This window comes from Dipteris shenzhenensis, chromosome 9, assembly GCF_047967505.1.
Source record: "Dipteris shenzhenensis isolate YYH24624 ecotype China chromosome 9, Dip_SZ_1.0, whole genome shotgun sequence".
NCBI classification, from domain to species: domain Eukaryota; kingdom Viridiplantae; phylum Streptophyta; class Polypodiopsida; order Gleicheniales; family Dipteridaceae; genus Dipteris; species Dipteris shenzhenensis.
Window position 1 is genome coordinate 31,484,613 of NC_141604.1, and position 12,166 is coordinate 31,496,778.

Below are 12,166 nucleotides of genomic sequence, written 5' to 3' on the forward strand. Positions count from 1 at the left end.
GTGAGACGACATAGAGAGAGAGAGAGAGAGAGAGAGAGAGAGAGAGAGAGAAGGGGGAGGGGGTGGGGGTGGGGGAGATATAGAGATAGGAAATAGAGAGGGAGATAGGACAGAGAGAGGGAGATAGAAAGAGTGAGAGAGACTCTATTGTGTGTGACTAAATGAACGAATGTGCTCGTTATGGAGAATGTCCTTTAAAACCCAGAATGTCCCCTCCAAAATTATGGTACCACGTGTCACCTCCACATTTATTGTGCCACGTGTCACATCCGTACCCCGGTTGGGAATCCGGCCGGATTCTGGCTCTCGACCGCCGGCCGGTAGCCAGGAATCCGGCAGGCTTCCTCCCCTTCCTTAACTCCTTCAATCTCTGCCGACAGCAGACAGGTTGCCGTTGCTCGGCTCCCATTGATTCATCGATGATGGTAAGTAGTTCGCTCGGAGAGTGCAGAAATTACAAGGAAAGAGATAGCCAGTCTTGCAGAGAGATTTTGATTTGTGCAGAAGTTGCGGAGACGCGTCGACGCGCAGAGATTCGATTTTGGCGTGAAGCAGAAATTTCTGTCCGACGTTCGAACGCTCGATGGAAAACGGAATTTGCGATCTGTGCTCAAATTGAGTTTGGATTGGAGCTGGAAAAGCTGCAGAATGGAGCGTGGAGCTTCGAGCGGTGCGAGTGTTGAATTTGAGCTTGAGTTTTCGGGCAGCGCAAGGATGGGAAGGAGCAATTGATAGATATTTCGTTGGACGATGATGAGTTTGTGCAGGCTGTGTTCTCGCGATGGCAAACTTTTTGGTTCGTGCAGCAAAAACACATTAAGCATCAAAGGTTTCGAGTTAATTTTAGTTTGGAGCTGGATGCAGAGAGCAGGTGCAGCTTTGATGTGTGCAGCAAAAATGCACCAACCAGCAAAAATGCACCAAGCATCAAGCAAAAACTGCAGCAAGCATCAAGCAAAAAATGCACAAGCATCAAGCTCTGGACGCAGTTTGGAGCTTGCATAATAAGCATCAATCAGGCTCTGGCGTCAAGTTTTGGAGCTTGCTTAAGCTGATATCAAATCAAGCTCAACTCTTGGCGATTTTCCTAATTGCTGAACTCGGTGAGCCAGAAGATCTGAGAGAGAGAGAGAGAGAGAGGAAACGTTCTTGCTGCTGTAGTTTGTAGAGCAGGAGGAGGGGCTGGGAAGCGTGATGCTCATGGTTTTGTAGGATTATCTGCATTTTGCGCTGACGATTTGAGAAATTTGAGAGCAAAATGTCAAAGAAACGATTAGATTGTCGCAGCTTTTTTCTGTGCAACGGCAGCAGCAGCAACCGGGAAGGCGACAGATTGACGGAGATGCTTTTTATCAACGAGTCGCATCATCGTCTCCCTCCAAGTGCTCAATGACGAGAATGGTGAACAGCCACAAAGTTCGTCGTCTACTGACGGAACAATTCCCCAAAAACTGCTTTTGCAGTAGCCCGCGCCCTCTCAAAGCAATTAGATACGTTTCTTCCCCCTTTTCCCAAATAAACAAAGCTTCAAATCTCCGGTAACACTCCGACCTCCGTCGCTTCACATCTCTGATAGTTTTCGAGCACATCTTCCACAAATTACAGCTTCCATTTCTTTGATCGAAATTGAGCTCATTATCGATCCATCCTCGGCAAAAAACAGGCGTCCGTTTCTTTGATCGAAATTTCTGCAGCCTGCGATGAACTACAGCCATCCGTCGAGTTTTTGACCATCTCCGAGCATCCGTTACTTTGAGCATCTCCGACAATCCGTTCCTCTGAGAATTTTTTTTTGCCTCTCCGGCAATAACAGGCTGCAAATCTACGACGATAATCTACAGCATCTGCAAATCTGCCATAAACTTCTACAGGACATTTTTGCCGAGAATTTCTCTAGCATCTGCTGTAAACTAGAAATTTTTGCTCAAACTTGAGATCAGCGATTCGGCACCGGTGACCGGGGAAGAAAGTTGAAACCTTGGACCCGATCGACAAACTACTTGTTTTCTCGAGGAAGCATCCATTCTCCTTTGAGCTCTACAGCTCACTGTTTGTCGAGATTCGCATAGCTCGCGCAAATCGCTGCATCAACACTGGTCCGTATCCTCTCCCCTGATCTGTCTTCTCTCCCCCTGCAAATGATGCTCTCCGATTGCAATTCTCGAGAGCTCATTTCTGATTTCTGACAGCATGCAGGCTTTCGCCAAAGAGGCCTAGAGCTCGCCCATCCATCCTCGGGAGCTGCGACGCGAACACCAACCTGGTTTCCCCCCCTCCATACGTCTTTTCCTCCGGCGACAGCTCGTGCAATTTCAAAATTCGCACGAAGCTCTAGCCTCTGATACCGCGTCAGCAGACAGCTCCCAAATCACCCCTGTACTCATCGCTTCGAGCTTTGAATTTTCGAGGCTTCCGGAGCTTCGCTTTTCAATCGCCAGGACCAAGTTTTTCGCCCCCGAGAGACACCGCTGAAGAAGGTGCCTGGAGGCGTTGTTTTCTCAGCTATAGTGGACGATCCGAATCCTGTGAATCCTCAGTGATCACGAGAGACTGGCGTTTCTTGTCTGCACCTTCACCGTCTCTCCCGGGGAAGGGCAGGCAGCAGCTCAGCAGGAAATCTAAAGGGTCGTTTTCTCCCGTCCTTGCAGATTGCAATAAGATTTGTGCTGGCTGTCCCTGTTAATGATTCGAACTTGCTTTCTTTTCTTTTGAAAGATGATCGATCGCTAGCGTGAAAGCTACCAGTACCGGAAGAGATAGGCTAGCTTGTGGCGGCAAGGAAGTTCCCCTGATTCTGAGGTTCCCTCGAGCTTCGCGTGTTAGCTACTGATCCGGGAGTCCAACGAAGAGCATATGTGCGGCTCAGTGCAGTTTTTGGTGCCAGATTTTGGAACCAATCTTGTGCGAGGTCGGAAGTCACATTCGTATCGAACAAACAGCAGGCGCAAGGCTTTCAGATACACATGAGGACAGCTCTATGTCATGCTTGTGCTGTTTCTCTGACTTTCCACTCCACTTTTGTAAGCTTGCCGAGCGACCCAAAACGCACAATCTTGTTCAATTGTTCTGCTCGTATGTTTGGGAAAGAGAAGGCTTTCGTGCAAAGATAAACCACCAGTGATGGCATCCGGAGGGCAGAACTCCAGCCTCCGTATACAAAAGGTTAGTAAGATTTTCAGTCGATTCGATGGCAATGAAGATGGCCGCCTCGATAGAGAGGAGATGTCCGCTCTCGTGGTGGCTGTCAATCCCCGGGTGAATTTCAGCGAGGACCAGATCGCAGCTATTCTCGATGAGGTCTTTCGCACATACGGCGATTACATCGACGGAGAAAAAGGCCTCACTTTCGAAGGCTTGCTGCAAACGTATGACGACGGCGCCGGAGATGTGGACAGAGACTTCGATGCGCTGGGTCTGGACTTAGAGGCCGAGGGAGGGATTGGCGACAGCGAGGCTGAAATCGGCAGCCGAGAAGGGTTGTCTCCCAGCGTCCCTAGCAAGAAGTCTGGTGTCATTTCGTCCACAGATGAAAAAGCTTCGTCAGCGAGGAGGAAGAGAAGCGTTGGTTCATGGGCAGGCTCACCGGAAAACGGCATTGCCTACGATGATACATGGCGTTTGGTGGAGGATCTGGAGATCATAATAAGGCGAATTGAGGCTAAAATGGATGCACGCAGCAGGAAGGGGAGAGGCGATGGAGGCAGCACAGAGTCTTCCATCGCCACAATAGGCTGGTCCAGGGATCTAACCTCTGTAGATGGCAGTGCTGCAAGTGAAGTTGTGATTGGCAGAAGGCCTTGGGAGGAGCTCGGGCAAGAGTACTCCACCTTTCAGAGAGGATTGGCTGAAATCAGAAGCAAAGCAGATGAGTCTCGCACACAGGAAGAGGCCTTTGATGCTCACATGGCCATTGGCAGAACTCTGTTCGATCATAGACTGTACAAGGAGGCTCATCAGAGCTTCAAGAGAGCTACTGAGCTGAAACCCACAGATGTTCGGCCTCACTTCCAGCTCGGTAACACTCTCTACTCATTGGGAAGGGTCTCAGAGGCAAGAGAAGCTTACACCTTGGCATTGGACGCAGGGGAGATCAGTGGAAGCCAGTGGGGAAACCTCCTCCCCCAGATCCATGTCAATGTAGGCATAGCACTTGAGGGGGAGGGCATGCTCCTCGGTGCAAGCGAGCACTATAAGGAGGCAGCCATTCGAGAACCCAAACACTACAGAGCTTTGAAGCTGCTGGGGAGTGCTCTGTATGGAGTAGGCGAGTACAGGGCTGCAAAGAAGGCGCTCCTAGAGGCCATCTTTCTGAATGCAGAGTATGCAGATGCTCACTGTGATCTCGGTTCAACCTTGCATGCTTTGGGAGACCATGAACAGGCAATGAAGGAATTTCAGAAGGCTATAGAGCTGAAGCCTGAGCACATAGAGGCGCTCTACAATCTAGGGACCTTGTTGAAGGACACAGGCAGGTTTCACAGGGCAGCAAGCACATATAACAAGGTGCTGGCGTTAGAGCCTGGTCATTGGCGTGCTCAGCTCAACAGAGCAGTTGCTTTGCTAGGGGCAGGGGACGTTGATGAGGCCAAGAGAGCTTTTAAGGAAGCCTATAAGATGACCAAAAGGTCTGAATTGTATGATGCTATTGTGCATCTCAGGCACATGGACAGGCGGCCTAAAGGGCTATCTAGTTTCTTGAGGAAGGGAGAGGAGAATTCAGGTGATGTAGGGGATAGCTTCAGAGCTGAGGACAACTCTATCACTGTGGAGGCCTCACGGTTCAGAAGGGCAAATGCAAGGACCACCCCTAGACAATGGCTTACATGTGCCCTTGACATCAGGAAGTTCCAACGGTATACTCGGTTATATCGATGTGATATAGCCATGGTGAAGAAGGAGCTCAATCAGACTCATCTACCAGTGTCCTCTTCTCATGTTGGCATTGCAGAGAAGTCCATTCGAAAGGAGGCCCTCGAGAAAGTTCTGAAGCGCTTGCTCCCCTTCTTGAAGCCTGAAGCATTCCAAGGAGCTGTCAAGGCAATCAATGAGAAAGTTCTCAGTGTGCTGGATACAGCTGAATCAGGGCGAGTAGATCTGGGCATGGTCTTTGCTGTCCTTTCTCCTGTCTGTGGTGGATCATTAGACAAAAGAAAGCACACTGCATTTGATGCTCTGGTCTGGCGGTCCTCCAACAATATGGGTGGAGAAATCTCAAAAGAAGATGCAAATCAATACATGAAGATTCTGCGAGCTGCTTATCTAACCTCAGAAGGGCCAAGTGATGTGACGGAGATCAATGGAGATGATCATCAGGCCAGCATATCATTCCCAGAGTTTGTTGAGATGTTTGATGATCCTGAGTGGGGATTTGGAATTATGAGTATATTAGCAAAACTGGAGATGGGGGATCGTGTGCAGCATGGTAGTCAGACCTGTTCTGTCTGCTCCTATCCTATTATTGGACCACGGTTTAAGGAGGTGAAAGCCAATTTCAGCCTCTGTTCTTTCTGTTACAGTGCTGGCAAGGTGCCATCAAGTGCAAAGCAAGAGGAATATTACTTCAAAGAATATAACAGTGAAGTAGAGGCTGTCAAGGACAGGTTACGGTTTTTTAAATTACATTCCTTCTCACGTTCATAGCTGTAAATTTATTTTTTTTGCAATTTTTGATTATAGAGAATGGGAAGCTTTTCATTGGAAGGTAAATCAAAGTGGCACAATATCTTTGCAAGGACTTCTGCCAAGGTGTTGCTTTGCGGGAAGAGTTGTTTTTGCAATCTCATTTTATTTTTGTTTACGTAAAGCTACAGCATCCCATGAATTCTGAATTAGCAATCCCGTGAATTCTGAATTAGCAGGTTAATCGATGAAAGCTCACTGTCAATTCTTTTATCACCAAACTATCCACATCTCAACATCAGTGCTTAAATATCAACTTTATTGATCTTTTCAGGAAGTAAGGAAGACATTGATTCACTTGTATGGGTGAGACATTTAGCAGCATATCTGCCTCTAAATGTAAACTTACTCAGTTCTCTCTTCTTTTATATGCTTGCTTCCTCTCCCTACCAAGGAGAGAGGAAATTGAGTGCCACTTTTCAACACAAGCATTTTGATGACTATCCTAAATTGAAAATTGAGTTTTCTACATATTTGAGGAGAAAAGTCAGTTACTTGACATTGAAGGGCTAATTCAATCATGAAGGTGGTCTTTCAGAAAAGCGAATGGGAGGAGGAGAGGTAGGATTCAGGCAAAGGAGCCTGATACGGAACTACCAAATCACAAGTGATCCTTGGAGCATTCTTTTAAAGACCCTATTGCCCCATCCATCATGCTTGCACATACTTCTATGTGCCAATTGGATAACAGCTAAAGGAACAGACTCCCTGCTAGTACCTCCCATTGCAACCATGGAAGAACTCTTTAGAACAGCAGAGTTTACATTGTGCAGCACACTTTGCATCTCACCGACACCTTTAACTATAAACGCAGAAAAAATTGAATTTATAGTACTGTTTTGAAATGCCTGAGCAGAAGCATTGAGCTCTTGCCTATTGTTTTTTTGGAAGACTGAAAGAAGTGTAAGCCTCAAAACTGATCTGTATGTGCAGGACATCCTTATCTTTAAACACATCCAAAGATTCTGGTGTCTAAAATGATCTCAGAATGTCTCTACGGAAAATTTTTGCTTCTGCCAGCGACTCCTTCAAGGGTGAGGGGAAAAGGATACGAAATAAGAGTTTTTTCAACAAATGTAGCATCAGAAATTGTAGGAGTTAACTCAAATTCCACTTCTTTCAACAACTACTGGTTTCCTATGTGAAAGGGACAGTTTAACCTGTGAGGCCTCATTCCTATTTATGTCACATAGAACAAACAGCAGATCTGGAGAGTATACCCATTGTGTGGGAGCAACAAAGCTGAAAACGAGGGGAATCGAGATTTAGAAGAACAAGGCAAAAATGGGTTCCAAAATGATTTATAAATGTGGACGCAACTAGTGGCGGTGAAGGGGGACAAGGGTAATAGGCGTGCATACACATGGTGAGAACTATCCCTAAGTGAGCTTCTCGGGGGATAATAATTCTTAGCCTCATCGATGCTCTCCTTTTGGATTGATTCATTCCTACCTAGGGTAAAAGAAAAGGAATGCAACCACCCTCCCCCTATTAGATCCCAAATCAAAGTATTTTATTTGCTGATTTTTCTAAGTAATAGAAAAAGCAATATCCAATTCATGTGCATACATGTGAAAATGGCAATTGCCCTTCAAGCATGCCGTATCATGAGTCAACAATCTTGATGGGGAGTACAAAGTGGATTGCGCTAGAGAAATTAGTGGAGTGGAAGCCAATTGACTTGCAGTGAATGCCAGAAACGACGGATGCAAGAGGCGGTGAGCGGGGAGTGAGAGAGAGCTCCGAGTTAACTGGAAGATGTCTGTGGAGAGGCAATCGTGTGTATGCGATCCCTTGGAGCGCAACCTTCACCTTGGAGGAGGTGTTGCAGCATGAGTGTCCCGTCTGGGTGCATTTTCCTGGTCTCAACGAGCTCCTAGTGCCGGAACTTATTTCAGTCGCTTCAAGCTTGGGGAAAGTTCTCCATCTTCCCCCAGTCCAGCCCAAGAGAGCCTCTCCTAAGGTGTGTCTCTTGTGAGACAGGAGGCAAACCCCCCCAGAAGCACTCAAGCTTTGAGAGTCCGAGGTCAGCCCCTCTTCGTTTGTCAACATCTACGCTCCGTTGGCAAAGGAGATGGAGCTATGCCTCAAGCAGTTCTACATCTACACAGCAGCGTCTTGACAGAATCTAACTTCTCCCAAGGGGGGGGTGGTGGATCAAGCCTCGGGTCAGGGTAATGTTTTGACTGAAACTTATGTTCTGACCACTTACTATTATTCTCTTTACCTAGAAGCACATTTTCCTTTTGCCCTAGTTAAGCCATGTTTCGTGATTGTAGGCGTTGATCTTTATGAAGATCCAAGGGTTTTAAACGTGCTTTCTGAGCTCTCCTTCAGCCAAGTGTACAATTTTAGGCCCTTGATTTTAGATTGATCTAAAGGACTAAAACACTCCTTCCAAATTTGACCCAAAAGCATACTTTTTTATTCATTCCTCCCGCAAATCTATTATATAAGGAGGGAGCTAATTGCATGTTTTCTTTCTTGCGAGTAATTGTTGGACAAAGCTCACAACCTTGCTACTGAAACTACAATTGGATAATAGTGAGGATTCAGGTCCAATTTGGAGTTAGAGCCATGACGGAAAGGCTGCCTACCACAACCTAGTTGATCTCCTGAAAGCTGAGGTGAAGGAGTAGGGAAAGGAAGGGGGTCATCCTTTCCCCCTCATAAAATGGCGAGCGGACGAGAGAGAGGCGTGGGAAGCATGCCACGTGTCGGATTCGGCCTACGAGCAGCTGTTCTCAACAAAAGCAAAATTCCCATTCTGCAAGATTTTGAATCAAATGGTTGAGATCGTGTTACGCACCACCCCAACCTTTGACGAATAGGGAGCCGCTCCCATTCAAGTTCAACACGTCATTTTTGGATCTTCTTCTACGCTTATGACGGGAGTATCCTCGGGATTTAGAAGAAGATGAGGAAGAAGATGAAGAAGAACTAGAAGAAGATGGGCTTGAACTGGGAGTTCTCCTTCCATGCTTTCGACTTCGTCTCCCGTGTGGCTTCAGACTCCTCCCTCGTTTTCTTGAAGTTTGATGCTTCTGGTGTGATGCAGGACTCCGTGAATTCTCCCTAGAGAAAGGAGAATGCTTAGAAGACTCTTTCGATGGAGAAGTATGAGAAAGTTCTTTGTCTCCCTTTTCTTTTCGTGGCTTTGACCCTGGATAGGACATCATCTCCTTGAATAATTGCTAAAATCGAGGTTTCTCCTTAAGAATCTGGAACTCCTTGATCTTTTCTTTCATGAATCCTTCACTAAGAACGTCCTCAGGTCCCTTAGATTGCTTCTTCAAAGCTGAACCTGGCCTCTTGGAAGCTGAACTCCCTTGCTCCGAAACCATGACTTCTTGTTCTGACACAACTAATTGCAGAGCTCCACTCCTCTTTGAGGTAGTAAATGCGTACGGGTGAAGACGGAAGCTGGGCCAATGCACGATGAAGTAAGGGTGGGAGTGGCTTTTAGTTGTATGGTGCAACCAATTGTCCGGCGAATCAGGACCAGAAATACATAGATACAGCAAGGGCCTGCGAATCTCTGAGCCTGCAAGCTTCTTGGATTGTGGTCACCGAAGAGAGCAACCAACCTTGGCTCTGATACCAGTGAAACTGTAACTAAACCAAAGAACAGCCCTCAAACCAATCGCAAATTCCTCCTGGGCTCCCGAACACGGCTTGCAGGCGCTTATAGGCTTCAATCCACGCGTAGAAACCAAAATCGCAGCAAAGGGAACACTCTGGCACAGAATTGCAGCAAAGGAAACACTCTTAGGCTCAAGAACCTAGCACGCAATCCAAGACAGGCTCTGTAGAAGAAATTGCAATTTGATCCTGCACTAGAATCTGTAACTGGAACTTGAACAAAACATGGGAACTTTGAAGAGCTTGTTGAAACGTGATTGCCGACAAGTAGAGTAGCTGGGAGATGAGGGAGAGAAGCAAGAACACAACACTAGGGGCCAGAAAGAAGGGTTGGCCCCCCCCAAAGGTCTTTATTGCAATAGAAAATAGTCTTTGTACAACTGGCTCTTCACAAGAGCATGAACTGAGTACAAAACTTAAAGATCTTAAGCTCTTTGGCTCTTCTTTTATAAACTTGGCCTAGCAAAAAGCTAAGCCTACTGTCTGAAAGCTATTTCTAGCTTTAGTACTTTTAAAAAGCTATTTTATGCTTTTGTTCTTCCTAAAAGCTACTTTTATACAAAAACCAAGCTTTCTAGCTTTTTCTGTTGCTTTTAGGGCTTTTCTTGAAAATTGCGCTGCTTTTTCTGCTTGTCTGCCTGGGTAGGGCCCTCCTCCATATAAGCGCCCACTTTTTGGATGCTTTTTGCCTTTGGTAGGACCTGCTTTTTCCACTTTTTCCCTAATTCTAGGGCTTCTTTGCACTTTCCTTGGTCCTACACATTGCCATAAACAACATTCAACACTTTGCCATAAACAACATTCAACACTTTAACCCGTTAAAGGTTAGTCTAATGCATGCGGGTTCGGCATACGGGCCGCTATTCTTGGTAGGGGCAAGATTTCCATTCTGCAAGATTTTGAATCAAATGGTTGAGATTGCGTTACGCATGACCCCAACCTTTGACGAATAGGGGCCGCTCCCGTTCAAGTTCAACACGTCATAATTTGCGTGGGAGTATTTCAATAATCGTATTAGTGTTGAGTGGAAGAAAGCAGCTGCCCTCACTAGTCACTCAGTGCATGCCTGCAATAAATGCCTACGTTCGGTTGTGCAGGTTGCCAAAGAAATTGGCAAAGAGAGAGCTAGGAAGAACATAATGCTGGAAGCAAACCTAGTAGTGCTAGAATGGCACTGATTACAATGCTACAGGACTGCCCAGGTGATTCTTATGCGGCTAATTCAACTATTCTTTTTTTGAGAGCTCAGGACCATAGAAGACTGGTTTCAGCCCATATTCCATCTAGGTTGTGATGGCTTGATGAAGGGGACAAAAGCCATCCTCCTCCAAAGAGTGTATTGCTTTAATTGAGGATGAAGATGGGTCCATGGTCGGTGGTGAGGAGAATATAGCCAAGGTGTTTGCAACCCATATATCCAAGTTACTGGCAGTAAACCAAAGATTCCTTCTAATTTTGAAGCTAGTATCGGGGCCTTTCTAGCAGATATGCTAGGAAGGTTTTCATCCATGAGGCATTGACGCTTCAAAGGCCGTTTTTAGAAGCGGAATTAAAAATTTACGGTGATGTAGATGGCCAAAGAAAGGGCACTAGGCTCAGATGGTTTTCCTGTAGAGTTCTTTCAACATTACTGGGACACTTGCAAAGAGCGACTGATGTGCTTAATTAACTGGTGTTGCAATAAGAGGGAGCTCCCTAGCAGTATTAATCCCGAAAGGTTGTAATATGCTCAAGCCCAACCAATGGAGGCCACTATCTTTGTTAAATACGACCTATAAGATCATTGCCAAAGCCTTGCCGAACAGAATTAAATTCATTCTGTCAAGACTAATTCACTCCAAGCAGTTTGGCTTTGTTGCAAGCAAGAATATTCAGGGGGAAGTTTTGAATGATTATGCATTGTGCCAAAACGAGAAGATAGTGATGCTCACATTAGACTTGGAAAAAGCTTACCATAGGGTAAGCAAGGAATTTGTCATTCGCACTATGCAAGCGCTCGGGTTTGGTAGCGGCTTTTGCTGGTTGGTGAAGATGATTTTTTCGAATGCCTGGGCTAGAATTTCTATAAATGGGTATCACATTTGCTTTAATGAGATCTATAAGGCAGGAATGCCCACTTGCACCCTTACTTTTCGCCAGTCATAGAGCCCTTACTAGTTTAGATAGACCGACACTTGAACAGTGGATCTATCAGCCTAGTAACTCTGAATTTTGCTCCCAGTTCTTTGATGATGATAACACCAACTTTTTAGTTGGGAAGGAAGATAACATTTGTAGATTTTTGGAGGTTCTGAGGAATTTGTTGCTTTATTTGACTCAAGAATTAATCAGGGAAAGACTACTACTCTCTGGCTAGGATGGGATGATCCCCCTAAGAAGTATAGCATATATTACAAGCAAACTCAAACAGTTGAGGATACCCTTTCTGATCTATTTGCTTCTATGCCATATGCTATGAATAAAGCTCTCAGAATTGGTCCATTTGACTATCTTCTTGAGGATTGACAAGCATGCTCATGTTTTCTGAGCTTGAGCTCCACAAACAAAGAAAGTCACCCTTTGAAAACATTCTACTACATTCACTTGGGAATTTCAATAAAACTTTAGGTATACTTATTGCTCCTAATCTCACTATCCCAGGATGTCTTGAACATAGACTCATAGTAGTCATGAAGAGAATGGCACATAGTCACTACACTTGTGGAAAAAGTTGCCATCAAGTCTTCAAAAAAGAAGATTTTGAATCCCTTCTTCACATCAGATAGAGAGCTTCATTTGTTAAAATGCAAGATAGAGCTCTCCTAACAACAAGAAACAAAGTAGACACTAATCTAAGGAGGATGCA

The 12,166-nt window shown here is 45.7% G+C and overlaps 1 pseudogene across 2 annotated transcripts; it reads left to right on the plus strand.

Annotated features, from left to right (window-relative positions):
- The first annotated feature begins 1,263 nt into the window (after positions 1–1,263).
- LOC147898517 (putative TPR repeat-containing protein At2g32450 pseudogene) lies at positions 1,264–5,701 on the plus strand (annotated as a pseudogene). 2 transcript variants are annotated; one of them, XR_015541500.1, is made up of 2 exons: positions 1,264–2,096; positions 2,190–5,701. The product of XR_015541500.1 is annotated as a putative TPR repeat-containing protein At2g32450 pseudogene, transcript variant X1 (transcript). The 2 variants fall into 2 exon arrangements; XR_015541501.1 differs by having other exon boundaries at positions 2,197–5,701.
- Positions 5,702–12,166: the final 6,465 nt, after the last annotated feature.